At 39.8% G+C, this 12,291-nt stretch overlaps 1 protein-coding gene across 3 annotated transcripts in view; it reads right to left on the bottom strand.

Annotated features, from left to right (window-relative positions):
• LOC132133462 (NT-3 growth factor receptor-like) overlaps positions 1 to 12,291 on the bottom strand; it is a 246,746-nt gene that overhangs the window by 106,870 nt on the left and 127,585 nt on the right. The window lies entirely within an intron of this gene.

A 12,291-nucleotide genomic window follows, 5' to 3' on the forward strand; every position in this document is an offset into this window, starting at 1 on the left:
GGAACACAATGTATTATTACATTCAAAACAGCATCAAAGAAACAATGAAAAAAATGAATAATAATAATTACACAGGGGAAAATAAAAAAAAAAATTACAAAGAAAAGGATTCAAAAATTCTATACATCCGTTTCGCTTTTTTATTTCTTGCTTCTTTTAGGGCTTCAATATAATGTTTAAGCTCAATTTCAAATAATATGATCTTAGGTTTATTATTTGACAATTTCTGCTTGTGTATATGGTACATAATTATGAAGTTAACAACAAAATTTTGCTCCACGCTCTTATTTTTGCATAACAAAAAAATATCTTTACCAGATAGTTGAATCTTTACTTTTGTAAATTTAACTATCAGATATTCAACATTAATCCAAAACAATTGGGTAAATACACATTCAAAGAATAAATGTTTTATTGATTCTTCTTCTGTATTACAAAAGCTGCATGTAGTTTCCATGTCTCTAAAAAATCTTGAGACTACTTGTCTCACTGGATAAATCAAGTGAATAATCTTATATGTAATTTCTTTAACTTTATTGATCAGACAGTATTTGTTGGGTAAGTTCCAGACCTCTTTCCAATCAATCTGATTATACATTGAGTTCCAAAAAGGTTTGCATTTAGGCAATAACAAAATTCTACATAATTCTCTAATATAAAAGTTATTACATTTTTTATCTATAATATCCACGCCATCAATACTTAACTGATTATTAATATATATGGGGATAGCTTCAGAAGATACATTGCCTGATAAAAGTTGAATAAGGCCACTAGGAACAGCATCAAATACTACTGCAAATTCCTTAGCTGTTACAGGGATCTTATAATAGCTAAGGAATTCACAATAATTAAAAAGATGTCCATTATTCTTAAATAATTGTCTGACCAAAATTATACCATTATTGTACCAGTTTCTGTAAAATAAAGATTTATTTTTAAATGCATCCATAATAGAAAAACCTGTTTATGAAAAGAAGAAAGCTTTATCGGAATCTTATTTACATCAAAATTACACCTAAAAAAAAATTCTAAGCCCCCCAGTTTATCAAAAATGAACTCAGGGATGATATTCCAAATTTTGCCTTTAGAGTTCAAGTAGTTCTTTATCCACTTGTTCTTAAATACACAATTAGCAGTATTAAAGTCAAGTACATTTAGACCACCATCCTCAATTGGATTGCATAAAACTGTTTTTTTTTTTAAATAATGTGGTCTGTTCTTCCAAATGAAATTGAACAAAATAGTATCCACCTCTTTTATTATTAATCGTGGAACATCTAATGCAAGAGCTGTATACACCAATCATGACAATCCTTCAGTTTTGGATAATAATATTCTTCCTCTTAAGGAAAGATCTCTCATTAACCATGAATTACATTTTTGTTTAATTTTCCTAATGATTGGTGTAACATTTTAATTATTTCTGTCTTTTTGGTCTTTACAGATCTTAATACCTAAATAATCTACTAACTCCTTTACTGGAATACCAAAAATGTTATTATGATTACATGTTTTCAAGGGGAATAACACACATTTTTTAATGTTTAAACATAAACCAGATACAGAAGAGAAAATATTAAGGCACTCAATAGCTTTTTTAACTTCAGTTTCATTTTTTTTTTTAAATGGCAGTGTCGTCCGCTAATTGAGAACATTTTAACTCTTTCTCCAAAAGTGTAATACCACAAAATGTATCTCTTTTAATGTGTATGGCCATGGTTTGTGTTACAAGTAAGAAAAGAAATGGTGAAATGGGACAGCCTTGTCATACCTCTATTGATTTTAAACCTGGAAGACGTTGCATATGATAACTTAACTGAGCTGTTACAGTCATTGTACAGTGTTTTAATAGCTTTTTTAAAGTATACTCCAAAACCAAAATAATTTAAGGTCTCCAACATAAAGTTATGATCAATAGTATCAAACGCTTTAAAGAAATCAACAAATAAAACAAAACTATTATCTGTAATAAATTCATTGTAGTCGATTAAATCCAAAATTAGCCTAATATTATTACAAATATGATGACCTTTCATAAATCCTGATTGACATTCATCAATTATGGGATCAAGACAGTTCTTCAATCTTTCTGCAAATATCCGTGCAAAAATGTTTGCATCATTATTGATTAGGGTAATCGGACGCCAATTCTCTAAAAATAATATATCCTTATTGGGCTTTGGTAATAAGGTTATCAAACCTTGTCTTAGTGAATTGGTTAAATAACCTTGTTGTATAGCTTCTCTAAATACAGCTAACAAAAAAGGGGATAATTCATTTTGAAAATATTTATAAAATTCACTAATTAAACCATCATTCCCAGGTGACTTATTGTCTTTGAGTTTGTTAATACAATGAGATATTTCATTTAAAGAAATATCCTTGTTGCACATTTCAATAGAAGACTCACTTATCTTTTTAATGTCATCTTTAATAGAATCTAAGAATGACTGTGCATTACTCAATTTGTTATCATAAGAATACAATTTCTCATAAAATTCAGCCACATATCTTGATATTTCTTTAGAATTTTATGTTAACTGTCCATTAATATTCAATTTGACCATAGATGCAAGTTCTACATTCCTTTTTTCCATATTAAAAAAGTATTTTGTATTTTTTTCTCCTTCCTCTAACCATTTCTTTCTTGATCGTATGAAGGCACCCTTCGCTTTATATTCATATATTTTATCTAAATCTAATTGTAGTTGTAGTAATTTATTTTTATTTTCTTGATCTATATTACAATTTCCAGAAAGACTTATAATTTCCTGTATAAGTTTTCTTTTCATTTTCTCTTCTATATTTGGCTATTTCCTTTCCCCTCCTTATGGCTGAATTCCTAATCTTATACTTCATTAATTCCCAATGTACCCCAAATAAATTTGTTAAATTTGCCTTATTCCAAAAATCTGTGATAACCTCTTTTGCTTTATCTCTAAACTGCACATCTGTCAATATATTCTGGTTCATTTTCCAGTATGTAAAAGTTTTAACATTTTTGGATTTAGTTGTATTTAATGAGAGAAAAATAGCTTTGTGATCTGTAAGAACAGAAGGCTCTATAGAGACTTCATTAACACAATTCAATAAATTCCTTGAAATTAACCAATAGTCTATACGTGACTGTTGAGAAAGGTTTCCTTTACACCATGTAAATTGAATTTTGTCTGGATACGTATGTCTCCATATATCAATCAAATCCAGAGTAGAACACATATTATTCAATTCTGGAAGAACAGACCTGTTACTTAGACGAGGTGGAAAACAATCCTTTTCAGAATCCCACATTGTATTGAAATCCCCTCCAAGTACTAATTTCACATTGCTATATTGTTCCACTATTTTTTTCAATCTGGTCTTCAAAATTCAAAAATGAAGTTTTGCTTTGTGTGGTATAATTACTTGCGTAAATATTTCCCAAAATAAAGATTTCAGCATTTTTTTCTATAACCAGTTTCACCCATCGACCTGAATCATGCATTTTGGTTAGAATTATTTTCCCCTTAAATGTACCTTTTAATACTGCAACACCAGCTGATCCATTACTCCCATATGTCATCCATAAATCTTCCCCCCATTGGCTCTTACAAAAATTATGATCTGACAAAGATGCGTGTGTTTCTTGAATAAAATAAAAATCACATTAAAATTTCCTGCAAAACAAAAAAACTGCTTTCCTTTTCAGCAAATCGAATCTCGAATTCCCCTGACATTTAAAGATAAAACTGACAAAGATACCAGTTTGCTATTTTAGCAACTTAAGATTTAACAAATATGAAACAAAACATGTTCCTACACCTCAAAAGTAGAACTTACAACCCAAATTGACCTTAATATTACTTAAACTAAATCAAAACCTTTTGAAAACTATGCAGTGCAAGTGCAATATATTGTAGTATTTCAGTTAACAAGGATCCATTCTGACCGTAAACTGAAAGAAATATTCTGTTGTAAATGTCACAAAATTCCATCCAGATGATGACTGCATTTGTAACCGTATACTAAATACTAAAGGTATTTCCTTTCCATCAACGAAGGCTCGTACGCCGACGAAGTAAACCATCTTTCCTACCTGCCGAGCAGCCTCCACTTTTGGCCATAGTTGTCTGCGTATAGCTTTGTCCATAGTAGTTAAATCTTCTCCAAACCATAGATCCTTGGACCTCAGGTAGGTGCTGGTTTTCGCCGCTTTCCAAAGCATATCTCGTAAGGATCTGGACACGAACTGGATGATGACGGTTCTCCCTCTCGTGGCATTTCCATCAAATTTTCTTCCGAGCCGGTGTACTATGTCTACATCTTGTTGTATTTTGGTGGTTAGCTCTGGAAAAATTGCACAACAGATATCCACCACTTGTGCCTTTACGTCTTAACCGGTCTGCTCAGTCAGACCGTACAATCTCAAATTCCATCTTCTTTTGTACCGTTCTACCTCGTTAAGCCTGGAATCGAGCTCCGACATTTTCTTGCTATGCGCATCACTGACCTCATGCATCGCCTTCGTGTCCTTTTTTAAAATTTTCACCTCATCTTTGACATCCTTTACTTCATTGAAAAGGAATTCCGTCGTTTTCTTCAAAGCTTCAATGCTCACCGTATTTGCTCTTAAGAGCTCCTCTAATCCGTTGACTCTTTCATTTATGCAACGCATGATGTTTTCTTGAATTTCAGACAGAGACGGTTCATTTTTACTTTTCTTCGGATCAGGGGTGCTGGGCGTTGAATCCGGTAAAGAAACTGTGATGCCTTGCACTACATATGCGTGCTCTGTTTGAATGTCAGTGCTGCAAACTTGCATTTTATCATCTTTATCCTTCATCTTAGTCAGCGACTTTGTTAGGCTTTTCTTTTTAACTTTAACGTTACTCTCCCTCTCTCGTTTTTCCGCCATTCAGTGCAGTCTCTCCGGGTTAATTACAGCGTTCAAAAGCAATTTACAGCAACTCTTCATGTTAATTGTCTTGTAAATAATAAGATCTTACATTTAGATGTTGAATTGGTCAATTTATTAAACAAAAAGAATGATATGAGGTGAAGGAACAAACTTTTTCCTCAGCATCTCAAAACTACCTCCTCACCGGTCGCCATCTTGCGCGCCCCCCCCCATCTGTAATTTTGGCAACATTTCCACACCTCGAAGCGTGAAGATGAACCAAACGATCTGTGATTGGTTGTTTGACATGTTGGTCAAACAGCCTCATAGAAGGGCCTTGGCCAATGAAAGATGCCATGAATTCCAGACCTTCAGTCTTCCTCATTACATTACAGTACATTATTAATTTAGTTTTTTATCCAAAGCGACTTACAATTGCTATATATGTCAGAGGTCGCACGCCTCTGGAGCAACTAGGGGTTAAGTGTCTTGCTCAGGGACACATTGGTGTCTCACAGTGGATTCAAACCTGTGTCTCTCACACCAAACGCATGTGTCTTATCCACTGCGCCATCAACGCCCATAACCTTTTCCATCATCTTTTCTGCCCACTGCATGTTTGATGGTAACTCGCCGTAAATATGTCTATATCATATTATGATGCCGTAAATATGTCGTCCATATTAAACCTTCATCAGGGATCTAATCAGTGATTCGATGAATACAGAATTCTTACATGAAAACAGATATTTTCACAAATTTCTTCTAGAATAAGTTATTAATATAATATATAAAATGTAAAAAAATAAATGTAATAATACAGTACTATTCAAATGTTTGAAGTCTGCATGATTTTTTTTTTTTTTTTTGAAAGAAATGAATACTTTTTTCAGCAAGGACACATTATATTGATCAAAAGTGTCAGTAAATACATGTATAATGCTTAAAAAATCTATTTTTCAACTAAATGCTATTTGAACTTTGAAGGTATCACAGGATCCACAGAAATCTTAAGTAGCACAACTGTCTTGAAGACTGATAATAATAAATTGTTGCTTGAGCAGAAAATTAGGATGATTTCTGAAGAATGGACTGGAGAGATTTTTTCAATCAAATACATACATACTTAGTGTGCATAAGAGACTTCTTAAAAAAAAAAAAAAAAAAAAAAAAAAAAAAACCTTTTGGAAATCTTGCCGACCCCAAACTTTCTAATGGTGATGTACATATAAAACATTTATCTGATTAACATCCTCTATTTTATTTATTGTTATTTTGCTCCAGCCTTAAGGCTGGTGATTGTAAGAGAGAGAAAGAGAGAGACTGACTGACTTTCTCCTATTTCCACAGAATCTGCCGCTCTAAGCAAATCTTACAGAGTCAATAGATATTGAGTGTGGGAAGAATCATGTTGCACTGTTGTTGGCCAACACCATTCAGTATAAATGTAAATACTGATGCAACACTGCAACCTCACATTACATTGTAATTGTATCTTGCTGTGTTCTTTAAAGGTCTTTAATTGCCTTACTTCATTCCAAGTGGGTGGAAACAGCTGTCGTTGGATATTGTGATGCTGTATTGCGTTTTCTTACTGTATCCATAGTTATTGTTTTTTTTTTTTTTTTAATTTTTTTTTTTATTTATATCAAAGCATCACAGGCTTTACATTTACATCTGAAAACAGTTGAATTCATATTTTATTTTAATATTATTTAATATAACATAATCTTCATGAATTATGTTACTGTGACAATTTATGGAATTTTAACTAAGCACAAAGGCACAAGTACATTCAAAGTGGTCTTCATTTAGTAGGTCTTCTTGCTATACATTAACTGGTTAGTCAGTTCTGGAGTTAAGATTTATCTACTAGCTTCATTTAATTACAGTTCCTTTTCAGGAACTCGAGCTGTGTCGAACAACGCTTTGGGGAACGCGCTTAGTGTGAGCAACTCTGAATATCGTGTGTAATCAGTCCAATGGAAGAGCGTGACGTCACAGGTAAGGTGACGTAAGCGACCAGGAAGCTATAAAAGCACGTGCCGTGCAGCTGGCGTCAGCTTCGCGTCTTTCAGCAAGCGCTGTGTGTGTGAATGCCACTTGTTTGTCTTGTGAGTTTTATTTACTGTTGTCTGTCCAGTTAGAGCTCCAAGTCATGCCGAAGAGCAAGGCGAAATCCAAGCATTCTGATGGCGATTCCAAATCACGTTATAGGTTGTGTGTTCCTCCCTGCCCGCGATATATAGCAGCACAGAGATCTCTACCTCCGCGCCACCAAGGAGACCGCCCGAGCGATTGGGTGGTCCATGGCAGCTATGGTGGCCGCGGAGAGGCACTTATGGTTGACCCTGTCCGATATGAAAGAGCGGGACAGGGTCTGCCTCATGGACGCCCCGATTAAGCCGACTGGCATGTTCGGCGACGCAGTCAATTCTGTCGTCGACAGGTTTCAGGAGGCCCGCAAACAAGCGGCGGCGTTCCATAAGTTCCTCCCTCGTCGCTCTCTCGGGGCATCTGGGCGGGAGATGCCCCAGCCACACCCTAGCTCCTCGTATCGCGAGGCCCAGAAACAGAGCGTCACCTCTCGTGCTCCTCCGCGTCGGGAACGAGAGTCCCAGCGACGCTCTCGGCCGAGGTCTTCTAAGCCTAAACAAGATCTTAGGGCAGTCATAGAAGCCCTCGGCCAAGCAACCCTGACACCAAAAGCCCAGGGTTTCAGAGGGCAGCCTCTGCTGGGGTAGAGCGGTACACACCGCAGTACACGGTGCCCGTCTCGCCTCAGCGCCCTCTGGGGGCCGATCTGCCAACCCTGCCAGTGTTCCAGGGCACAGCGGTCCCCAGCGAGCATCGGTCTTAGTATCTTCCGCCTGTGCGCGTTGCGGGGCTGAGACGCTCGCCGCACCTGCAGGGGCCTCTTACACCAGAAGTCAGTCTCGAGAGACTGATTCCCTTAGTAGATTATTTAGCAGCGTGGAAACTACTGCCAAATGTATCTCAATGGGTCCTGCACATAGTAGAAAAAGGCTACCGTATTCAGTTCGGCTCTGCGCCGCCAATATTCAATGTAGTCATCCCGACGATAGTCGGCCCCAGGCAGGGTCTAGTTATGGAACAGGAAGTGAAAACCCTATTAGAGAAGGAGGCCATCGAGGTGGTCCCTCCTCAAGACAGGGAGTCCGGATTTTACAGCCGGTATTTCATAGTTCCAAAGAAGGATGGGGGGTTGCGTCCGATTATAGACTTGAGGGTCTTAAATCATTCAGTTATGAGATTGAAGTTCAAAATGCTCACAATCAAGCATGTTGTAGCTCAGATCAGGTCCGAGGACTGGTTTGTCACAATAGATCTCAAAGATGCATACTTCCACATATCCATCCTTCCACAACACAGGAGGTTTCTGAGGTTTGCTTTCGGGGGCGAAGCTTACCAATATCGAGTACTTCCCTTCGGCCTTGCACTCTCACCCCGCACGTTCACAAAATGTGTAGACGCGGCTCTGGTCCCCCTGCGCATGCAGGGCATCCGCATTCTCAACTATATCAACTATTGTTTGATATTAGCTCAGTCAGAGCAGGTTGCGGCTCGGCATCGAGATGTTGTTCTCGCACATATGCGGGAGCTGGGTTTGAGACTGACACCAAGAAGAGTGTACTTTCTCCGGTTCAGAGAACCACCTATCTAGGCGAAGTATGGGATTCGACCGCGATGCAGGCACGATTGTCCCCTGCTCGTATCGAGTCGATCCTCATCTCAATCGAGAGAGTCAGAGAAGGCCAGTCACTTTCTCTCAAACAATTTCAGAGATTGTTGGGTCTGATGGCAGCTGCATCCAACGTGATACCTCTTGGCCTGCTGTACATGAGACCCCTACAGTGGTGGCTCAAGACCAAGGGATTTTCCCCGAGGGGCAATCTACTTCGCACTATCAAGGTCACGCGGCGCTGCCTCCGTGCCTTAGACATGTGGAAGAAACCTTGGTTCTTGAATCAGGGCCTGGTGCTGGGAGCTAATACTAGCGACGGACGCATCTCTCACCGGCTGGGGTGCAGTCGCCATCTAACATGGCATATCAATTGTCTAGAAATGCTAGCAGTTTATCGTGCACTGAAGCACTTCCTCCCAGACCTAAGGGGTCACCATGTGTTGGTGCGCACCAACAACACATCGGTGGTCGCTTACATCAACCACCAGGGAGGTCTGCGTTCACGTCCTTTGTACAAGCTGGCGCACCAGATCCTGGTGTGGTCCCAGAACAAACTCCTCTCATTAAGAGCAGTATATATTCCTGGGAAACTAAATATGGGAGCAGACATACTGTCGAGGCAGGGGCCGAGGCCCGGGGAATGGAGGCTTCACTCCGAGGTGGTGAAGCAGATATGGAGAGTGTTTGGCAGGGCTCAAGTAGACCTTTTTGCGACTCAAGAGACATCACAATGTCCCCTTTGGTTCTCTCTAGTTCATCCAGCTCCTCTGGGACTGGACGCTATGGTACAGACCTGGCCGAGGCTTCGTCTGTATGCCTTTCCCCCTATTGCTCTGCTCCCGTGAGTTCTGGCGAGAGTACGCCGGGATGGGGTCCGTCTGTTATTAGTAACCCGTTCTGGCCGGGCTGAGTATGGTTCGCAGACCTGGTCTCGCTCCTCGACGGCTCTCCATGGGAGATACCGATCAGGACAGACCTACTCTCACAGGCACAGGGCACGGAGTTGTGGAAGCTGTGGGTGTGGCCCCTGAGGGGGCACAACTATTAGGAGCTGGTCTCTCAACCGAGGTTGTTAAGACCCTCCTCCAATCCAGAGCTCCCTCAACGAGGAAACTGTAAGCCCTAAGGTGGAAACTCTTCACCTCATGGTGCAGAGACTGCCAGCTAGACCCAGCAAACTGCCCAGTTGGTACAGTTCTGGAGTTCCTACAGGCCAGGCTCTCTGCAGGGTTGACCCACTCCACGCTGAAGGTTTACGTGGCGGCCATTGCGGCCTACCACGCCCTTCTCGATGGCCAGTCTTTGGGAAGACACCCCCTAATTACACGTTTCCTCCGCGGTGCGCTGAGGCTGAGACCTCCAGTACGGTCCCGTGTTCCCCAGTGGGACTTGGTTGTGGTGTTAGAGGCAATGTGCAAACCCCAGTTTGAACCCATTCAAGATATTTCAGACAGACATATTACACTTAAAACCTCCTTTCTGTTGGCTATCACCTCTCTGCGGAGAGTAGGAGAACTTCAGGCCCTCTCTGTGGCCCCCACTTATCTTGAGTTTGCACCTGGCATGACCAAAGCGTTCATATACCCTTGAGCTAGATATGTTCCTAAGGTTCCCTCTGTTACACCATGACCTGTAGTGCTGCAGGCCTTCTGTCCTCCTCCCTTTCGGGAGCCCGACCAAGCGAAGCTAAATTGTATGTGTCCAGTTCGACTATAGTGGCTATCAATGCCACCTATGAGTCCTCTGGTCGTCCCCCACTGTTGGGAGCCAAGGCACACTCTACTCTGGGTATGGCGGCCTCCAAGGCCTTCCTAGCAGGTGTATCCATGCTGGACATCAGCAACGCTGCGGGGTGGTCCACGTCTTCTACGTTTGTTAAATTCTATGGCCTAGACATGCCAGTCACTCCAGGCGCTTCTGTCCTCTCGTCCTAAGCTGTGCTCTTCGGATACACACTAGGCAGGGGTTTGGTAGTCTGGCGGCGTTGGTACTCGTTCCCCAAAGCGTTGTTCAACGCAGCTCGAGTTCCTGAAGAGGAACGTCTCTAGGTTACGTATGTAACCCCAGTTCTTTGAGGCAACGAGATGCTGCGTCTCGGAGCCATACCCCCGGCACCCCTGTCGGCGCTTGCTGGTACTCGAAGCTGACGCCAGCTGCGCGGCACGTGCTTTTATAACTTCCTGGTTGCTTACGTCACCCCGCCTGTGACGTCACGCTCTTTCATTGGACTGATTACACACGATATTCAGAGTCGCTCACGCTTTTCACTTTTTTTGGATTTGTTTGGTTTGATTCTCAGGGGTACTATTTATATGTTTGATTAGAGGCATAGTTTCTTTTTGCTAATTTTCATGAGTAGCTTATTGCCTCAGGGTTGTTGTTTCTTTCATTTTCTTTTTCATTTGGGATATTATTTTTTTGTATGCCTGCCCCTATATGGGGAAAATAAACGTCCTTTTTTTTCTTTCTGCTAAAAATGCAATTTGCATTGATTTTTTTTTCAATTGTGGTATAAGGCACAAAACACATTTTAAGTGAACAAAAACTGAACATTTTTAAGTTTCTGATTCCTAAGACCCCTGCATACCCTTCCCAATGCACAAACACAGAAAATGCACCACCTTACTCTGCCACAAAGCAATCACGTTGCCTGCTCCACACTAAAACTTGATAACATTGATAAATCTCTTTAATATTTCATTTACAGCCTTTTTTCGTGTGAAAAGTCCAGATGAAGAACAGCCCTCACAATCATAGATCAATAAACTACACAAATGAATTTCCTACAACATGCTGGGTTGTGTAGAACCTGAGATTTTTTTTTTTTGTAGGAGTAGGGCTATTTCTGATGAAGAAATTCAGCATTATTTGATAACAAATTTAATTAGCCTCACTTAGATTTTTTTTTTTTCATTATTTATTCAATTTTTTATTTATTTAATTCAACAAAGCAGCCATTTGTACCATAATTGGCTACATTAAATACTACGATTAATTAAACACAGCTAATATACAAAACCACATTTAACACATAGTGCGTAATTTCTGTGCCACTAACATCACTAAACAGAACTACAAAACAGTACAACCCGATTACATGAAAAAAAACTAAATATTTACGTGATTTGTACGGAAACATACAATTTTGAGGTGGTCGGGGTGGGGGGGTGGGGGGGTGGGTGTTGGTATAAGCATGAAGGGCCATCCCTAAACCTAAGCGTCATTACAAAAATTTATAAATAAGATGAATTCATGAGGAAATAACCTACAATTTCACTAAAATGTAAAAAAGTTAATTGCCATAAAAGTGTGTTAAAACAATCTGTTGTCGAACAGGTTTCCAGAACACCCTCTCTCTCGCTTTCTCTCTGCCACTGGTCAGTCCATCAGGCAGCCCTGCCCCAAACTCACACCATTGGCTGAACCAGTTGCTAAGCTGGGTAGGTCAGAAAAACAAACAGATATGTTTTGAAAGCACCATAAAACCAGTGTTTACACTTTTGAGCAAAACCAAATGACACAATGGCTTACTTTTAGGTGCCTACATGCTAAGCTAGAAAAATAAAAAGTATTTTAATAATAAAAATTACACACTTCACCTCTACCTTTTTGTCGCAATGATTCTGCATTTCTCAGAGCCATTTTGATCAATTGTACTCACTTCAAAAAAAAAATCCTTTCCAGTGATCTCGCCTCCCTAAATGCC

This window comes from Carassius carassius, chromosome 50, assembly GCF_963082965.1.
Source record: "Carassius carassius chromosome 50, fCarCar2.1, whole genome shotgun sequence".
Taxonomy (NCBI): Eukaryota; Metazoa; Chordata; class Actinopteri; order Cypriniformes; family Cyprinidae; genus Carassius; species Carassius carassius.